Source organism: Halictus rubicundus, chromosome 10 (genome assembly GCF_050948215.1).
Source record: "Halictus rubicundus isolate RS-2024b chromosome 10, iyHalRubi1_principal, whole genome shotgun sequence".
Lineage (NCBI taxonomy): Eukaryota > Metazoa > Arthropoda > Insecta > Hymenoptera > Halictidae > Halictus > Halictus rubicundus.
The window spans coordinates 14,512,651-14,520,816 of record NC_135158.1 but is presented as its reverse complement, the minus strand read 5'-3'; positions in this window follow the sequence as shown (position 1 = coordinate 14,520,816).

Sequence of the window (8,166 nt, the reverse complement as noted above, 5' to 3'; positions counted from 1 at the left end):
TCGAATTGTGTCTACGCATTTTTGCGCACTCTACTAACAAGAGCTGGACACAACGAGGTCCCGTTTATCTCGATAATTAAATCAAGTCGAATCCCGAAATTTCCGTGATTTATTCGCCGAGGAAGCGTGAGCGCTTCTTTTAGGACAGTTTGGTTCAAGTTAAATTTAACCGAATGTATTACTTCCATTTTATCCGTCTCTCCTCTCTCTCTCTCTCTCTCTCTCTCTCTCTCTCTCTCTCTCTCTCTCAATAATAGTTTACGTAGTACGTACGCAGAGACTGTAGAAAGTTGGTAGGCGGTTCGTAACATTGCGAACGTGAGAAACGCGCACACAACCCCTCTTTCTTTTGTATGAATCTTTGAAGTCGCACGCGGGCAAAGAACACGATGGAAAAGGCTCCGCGGATAGAAAAACAGGAGCGTGTTTAATCTCAGCCGAATTAAGCGAAACTGCTTAATTAGCAAGCCGTTTAATTGGTGGTAACGTTATTTACACGGTTCCATTGACACCTCCGCAAAAACTCGAGTTTCCTTAACAAATTATCGTTCTCCATTTAGACGGAGCGCGGCCGCATTAATAGAGTTTTTCAACTGGAAAGAGTTGCGAGTCAGTCGGGAAAAAATGGGGCGAGAATGTAGAGCCAATTTTTTTCCTACGTATACAGCCTCGTTCTCGAGTCAATCGGAAATTTGTTTATCAGGGAACAATGACTATAACGCGTGAACATTGATCGAAATCGACAATAGATTCTTGTCCATAGAAAAGAGGTTTGACGAAGAAATTGTTTCGTTCAGAATTTGCCACTTAGTTTCGCGGATATTCGCCCCCCTCCAAATATATTTAGCAACAACCTGTACGCTTCGTTCGAGCCACGTAAATATAAATAATCTTGACATTGTCGCCACACAGCGTCCCACGCGCCCACGACGCGTCATTAACGTGTAACGCGATCAGCTTTCGGTGCATCGGTGCAGTTAATTATAAGAATCGAGAAATAGAACCGGACGGCTATAAGCGTGAATTGATTCGACCAAAAATGCTCGGCGTTTATTAGAACGGCGGCGCATGGAACGTTCGAACGAGCAAAGTTGACTACGTACTTATTTTAACCTGTACCGATCGTTTCCCTGAAATACCATTAGTATCTATTTTACCTTGTTACCTTCGTTATTACTCTATTCACGGAGAAGCAGTTCCGACAAGTCTATGCACGGTAGCAGGAGGTACGACAATCTCGGATAACAATTATAACAATTCAGCTAAAGGTCCGCGATTATAAACGGAACGCGGCTCGAAATCGATAACGAGCTCAAACGAAAACTGAAGAGAGTAATGTGTCGGATGGCACCGCGCACGTTGAACAAATCGGACCCAGAATGTCTCGCATGAAAACCACGAGGAGACCTCCATTATTTAAAGCGTCGAAACGAGTAATAAAAATCAACAGTTTCAAATAGTGGAGGCGGGGGAAGAGGGGGGGGGATAGGATGAGCGAAAACACGTTAGACAAAACGTGGAGAGAGGCGTGCACGCGTTTCGTTGTCCATCGTATCCTGCACCGTTCCAGCAACGACCGGTTTCATCGATCTACGATGGCAGAGGCGAGAAGAATGTGCCGACCATATTGTTCTGGTTTCTAACGAGCGATTATTCGTCACACGTTCCATCTTATTATCCTTTGTGGGGTAGAGTCGACCGTGAGCTGTGACTCATTTCTTTAAACTCGTTAACTCGTTACAAGCCAGCAGCTTCGAATCTCCCCCCCACCCCTCCCTACGGTCGGCGGTTCGTTCTGTCTGTGTGCAACGAGGCCGGTCGATCATCATATATACAGAGAGGCAGCGGAGAGGGTGCCGGGCGTGTGGTGTACGCGCGGAAAGGTGCAAATAATAATAATGCCAATAACCAAGGGCCAGAGCGTGCCACAATCGAGAAGTCAAGAGAGAGAGAGAGAGAGAGAGTGACGCGGTGGAAGCCGGGATTGGGCCGAAGGGTTTGAGCGCTCGCGCTCGAAGGCTCATAATCGGTCGGGCTCGTTCCGCGCTCGGCTCTAGCCGTCGCGATGACGAAGACAGAAGAGAGGCCCGGTAGCGCCGCGAGCGTTGCACGTTCGTCGAACAAGGACGAGACCAACAGCGACGGGCCAATGGTGAAGGAGGGAGCGAGGAAGAAGGACAAAGACACCGGGCTGGACACGCGAGGGAGAAAGAAGAGGAGAGACACGCCCTGCTGCAGGTCGATAACGGAACCAACGCATCCTCTCGTGGCTCTCCGGTAGCTCTTCTTGCTCTCCCGAACCACCTTCCCGCCACCGCCGCGCCGCTTCTTCCTTCCTACCCTCCCACTCTAAACCTCGCTCGCCCTCTTCGCTCTCTTGCCCCTCTGCCCTTTCTTTCGACCTTCTTCTTCTATCGCGCATAGTCACGTACCACACCCGCCATTCTATCCGTGCCGACTGAGCGGACTTTGCCGAGACCGTACATACCTACGAACTCCATCGCGAGAGCAAGGGTATATACCTTGCCCGGACTCTTTCTCTCTGTCTCTCGCTTCTTCGCTCCGCTTAGCCACCGTCTTCTGCTTTTCCTTTTCCTTTTCCTTTTCCTTTTCCTACATCCTTCTTCCCTGGGCCGTCTCTCTGTTCGCCAACCTTCTTCGAGGATACGATGCGCGGCGGATCGCATTATCACGCGCATCTAACCTCCGAGAAGGCTACGCCTGTCGGCGTACCGTGCCAACCGACCGAACGGAGTAGACCGTTTCCGAGCAAAGTGAGTCCGAATAGTATGTATATCTACCGATGCGTCTTCTTGTACGTGTGCGGTTTGTATACGCGTTTTCCCATAGTATGCGCGTCCCTTTCACACTAACGCGCGCCGTATAGAAACCGCTTCTTCACGCGTTGCACACGCTCCTCCACATCCCCGCATGTACAGGGGGCCCACGTACGGGGGTTTACGTGCGCGACGAGCACGCACACAAGGGCGGACAAGCGTATACATACGCACGGACCCGTCGAAAGATACGTATCGTCGGATCGAACGACGGTAGCCGGGGAACCAGAGCAGGCAAGTTCCAACGCCTCTCCCTTCTTGTCGCCCATCCTCCTCCTCCCCGCCCTCCAACCCCTCGTTTTTTTTTGTCGCAACGTCAACTCAACGAGGCAAAAACAGCGAGGGGTACACCGAAGACGGTCGGGATTCTTGTTTTCGTCGGCCTCGAACCTTCGCTCCTCCGCTCCTCCTGCTCTTTTGCCCTCGCTCTCGCTCCCGCCCGTTCTCGCCCGGCGGATTGCTCCGTTTACTGCACTTCCAGGACGACCGTAAGAAAAGTCCCCTAAGAAACGGAACGCCCGAGCCCCTTGCTCTTTGTCCGACCCACAATTCGATCGATCCCCCATGATTTGGTATCGGGGCGACGAACTTTCTAGTCAATTCAGCTTTTTATTTCTTAATTTATTATAGTCACCCAACGTTTGCACCTCAAATATCTTTGTTGTTTCTAGAGATACGTAAAATACGGTGAGGAGACAAAGTTGAATGGAAAATTTTGTTTTTATGTCATGTTTTTGGAGATATCAAGGTGACCTTCAGTTTTTTTTAAATGGAACCACCCGTTTTTAAACGCCTACAACGATGGTCCCTTCCATTAGGAATTCAGTGACTATATTATTCCAAGGTCATTCGAGGTCACAGACAGAGAAAACGCATAAGATTTCGAATATGAAAGAAAACAAATTCTTTGCACAATAATTGATTAGTTACGGGTACACGTAATATTAGGAAAGGAATCTCGCGCGCGCATCTATCGGAACTGTTCTGTCCGCAGGTACGATTTAATTGGCCTTATTCGATGAATGAGTACCCCGTTCGTAGGTGAGCGGATCGCATTTATCACCATATCGTTGTGGCTTCAATGCCACCGGACGGTTTGGTTACCTTGGAATAATTATCCGCCGCTTCGCGCTTTAGCGCACGATCTTCGCCCCGGATTAGCGTACTCGGAGTCGCGTCGGGCTGCTGCATACGAATTGTCCGATTTTAGAATGCGAATGTTGTGGACGGTTTCGATCGAGAAACACTATTAGAGTTTAGAGGTTTGTTATAGGTCAGTTTGAGCTGTAACGCTGACCCTGAAGATTCTACCTTCAACTTAGATTTCTGGTTTTTCTTGCAAGTCAATTTGATTTCAACGCGAATCAATCGTAAATTTTTGAAGCAGCACTGTGGTCAAATTTGTTTATATCGGATATTAATAATAACAAGGCTTAAGATGGCTAACCTGAAACAATTGCCCCGTTAGCTTTTTTGAATTATATTTCGGAATTCGCCCCTTCTGTATGGAATTTATATTTTTATCGCATTCGATTGAGCAATTTCGGAACGCTAGGTCAAATTATACTCGGACACCAAAAGCCGATAAAACAAAAACCGAGAAGCACTATGATATTGATCACTCCACGCCCAGATCACGAGCAAATTTGATACGCTCAATTTATCAGCACAAAAAATGGATCTTTAAGCCCGGATAAATGATTTTGTCGCTCAAACCGGAGTGACAGGTCAAACAACATATGAACAAAAAATTAAATATTCTTTAACTAAAAGAATATTTAACTAAAAATTCGTCGATAACTGTTAAAAAATTAGAATAATTCGCTTAACGTAAACATATTAACGAATAGTATGTAATTACCTGTTAGCAATGATTTTAGCCGCTGCCTTCGTCCACGCCTCGTGCCAATTTCATACACTCTTCGGCACGTTTTGCGTATCGTTTTACTAATTGTGCACAACGCGAATGATCTTCTTCTAAACTTATCTTGTCTTACCTTAGCGTCTCATTTTCGAGGGTGGAATTTACAATGTTAATTATTCATCTTTCCATTATACCGATTGTTTATGTCCCAATTAGAAACCAAAGGATAAATTAAGTCGGGAAAATGAAGGACAGGTGACAGACAAAATATTCCATTTGTAGATATTAATTGGCGCGTTACACATATTTTGGTAATGCAGTTTATTTCTTAAATTAATTCCTAATCCCTCCAACGGATCTTAACCGCTCGTTTCGTTCACTTACTAATTCCGGATTTTTCATCACGCGACAGTCGACGTATCCGAAGCTACGCGTAACATTATACGTATAATGTTATAGCTATTCTATAACATAGCAACATTTCTCCCCACACGTTTCGCGAGTATTAGCATTCACAAATGGTAAGTCGTCGAACGATGGAACAAGTTTTGTGTTCCTTTCGACTCGTAATCGAATTGAATGTCTCGTTCGGATGAAAGAGGAACGTTCACGTGAACAATAGGACACAATTCGAGCAATCGAACACGGTCTCCGTCGCGCGTCGCACCGGTTCTCGTCCAGCGAATTTGTAGGATTCTTCCCGGAGAATAAAGGAGCGAAAAGCACCGACAGAGATTAGTTTCCAAAGTTTCGTTCACAGAAATTTCGCGCTGTGCTCGCACGAAAAATATCGAATCTCGGAGATGTCACAATTCATTGTACACTGTATTTCTGCTGCGTAGAGTTTCTGCTTTCCTTCAGGATGAATCAGGACCGCGACGACCGCGTGTACAAAATGACAAAGCACCGCCCCGTTGGATTATATTGCAACCAGCTCGCGTTCTCGCGTAGTCGCGCATAATTTTTAATTCTTCCTTCTTTGCGATTAACGCCGAAGACATGCATGCGTTATCGCGTCGACATAATATTCCGCCTCGGACGGAAAAACTTCTCGAACGCGGTGCGCAACAACAAGATTACAGCCGAGCTGTTTAACCTGCCATGAAAGTTCTGTTAGCATGCGTTTCATCGAAAAGGAACACTTCGAATTGCAAAGAACGCCTAGCATCGGTAAGCGTCTTCTTCCGAATTGACAGCTGTTGTACAGGAGATTACACAAGAAAATTTCTATATTTTTCTTCCGTCGGGTTTCGTGTTTTCAGACGAACGAAAGTGAATTGCCGAAAGTATCATGACTGTTCTCGCCGGGCTTTTCGTCCACGTTTTACCGTAATTAAATCAACGATCTGCCCCGAATTCAGGACACGGCCGGCTATGCGCGACGCTACGCTCCTCCCCGCGCGCATGTGAAGTTACACGAACGGGCACGGGATCTATGTGAACGTTTGCATATACAGGCATGCAGAGGTATGCCAAGGATGCATCCTGCTCGATGGTCAAATGTATAAGTCAAGATTGCACGCGATGGAACAAAATTTCCTAACCGGGGGGAACCTCCGCAAAAATTCGCCAGCGCGCCCGGAATACGTCAAATGTTTCAGCGGTACGTTTTATTTGCCGGGCGGAGAGTGTGCGGGCATATTTTAAGAGCTACCAGCACGTTACCCGCGTTTATGCTCGGCACTTGGTTCGTTTAACGCTGGCGAATCTTCAATAATAATTGGTACGAAGAAAAATTGTGCGCGCCTCTCGAATATACATATATTTTTCCTGGCGAAACCGCGCCGCCATTGACGCGTGCTCGTGTTCCTTCCCATTGAAAATCGGTTCGGTTCATTATTGTTCGGTTGTACGATCTGCGCGATTCGCTGAATTCGGTATGAATGGTTGCGATCGGGTTTAGCCGGAAACGAAAACCAAAACACAACAACGATGGAGGGCCGATTCCCCGATGATTTCCATCTCTGACTTTGGTCAAACTGCCCCGTTGACAATTAGCGAGGGAACTGATCGAAAATAAATTCGATCTTTTATTTTTTTTTGTGTTGTCCAGCCACGGTGAATGCGTACTTGTGGCGAATAAAACGCCGAGCGGCACGTATCGTGACCTATACCATTCGGTTCTCTTCTGGTCATTTCCGGGAGCGCGCGGGGTGCCATGCCGTTCCGAAACGATGAATTTGTTAACGGAAACGGAATAGAAAAAGCGAGGGGCGGGGCGAGCGCGTTTTTTTTTTCGCTAAAAAACGGGTGCAAAATGATTCTTTGTTCCAGCACGAAGCGTCGCTGGTCGGCGTGTAATTACATGAAAAGCATTTTAAAGGTGACACGATTAACGCGATCAACCGAAATCGAAAAATAACGTTCTCCCTCCCCCCCACCTCGATCCGTTTATTTCCCGTTTACAATGAAGCGAGTAAACACGTCGGGGCTAACAGCTACCGGTGAGTTTCTCTACGGTCGCCGAGAGAGAGAGAGAGAAAGAGAGAGAGACTCATGCAACAGATAATAGCGTTGCAAATAAATCTGAGGGAGTGAGCCCCGGGGTCGTTATTGTGTCCGATCTTTTCAGTTACGATTCTACGCGGATCACTGCACTCGAGTCCCCGCGACGAGTCCCCTGAATGTATGGGTGGTCGATACACGGACGGCAGTTGGTTAGGCTACCTGGACGCGACGTTTGCGGCCAGGTATCTACCCCATGGGCAGAAAGAAACGAGGGAACGAAGGGAAAAAAAAAAAAGTGGTCGTCGCTGCGTGGCAGTTGGTATCTGCTCGTGGCGTCGACCAGTCTACCCTAGCATTGTTGCGGCTTGTCATTGAGGGGGTGTGAGCAGAGGGACGTGAGAAGTCAAGGGGCGGGAAAAGGGGGAGGAGGAGGAGGGGTGAGGTGGGCGACCGGTGTACTTGGAAAGTAGGTAGGGTAGGTGGGCTAAGACTCTCTCTCTCTCTCTCTCTCTCTCTCTCTCGGCGAAGGTACCTCAAAAAGGTAGAGGAAGGCGGGTGAACGCGAGAAGGGAACCCGACGAAGTAAATATGCGACAAGTTAGCATCCGCGTATAAATCTAGCGGCGCTCACGGTGACAGGTCACGCAGCGGAGCCTTCTAGTTTAGATCGGGGCCTCCCGTTCCCCATTTACCCGCCTCATTGAAGGCGTACGTACGCGCATGTTTTGCGCGGACGTGCACGTCCACGAGCCACGAGCCACGAGCCACGACCATGTCTCCACCGTTCACGAAATCCCGGAGTTTTATGCAGTCCCGCGATCCCATCGGGGATAATTGTGAAACGTCATGGGACAGAGTAGGCGAGCGGCAGGGACCGAGGGTGGAAGGTTAGGGCATGAGCCGGCCGGTTCAAAGAGCAGCCGACTTTTTCTGTTCGGATATCCTTTTGTGCTCGTTCCGAAAGAGGCACGACGACGGAAAAAGGGACACGGCCGCCCCGTAAATCTAACGCACAAT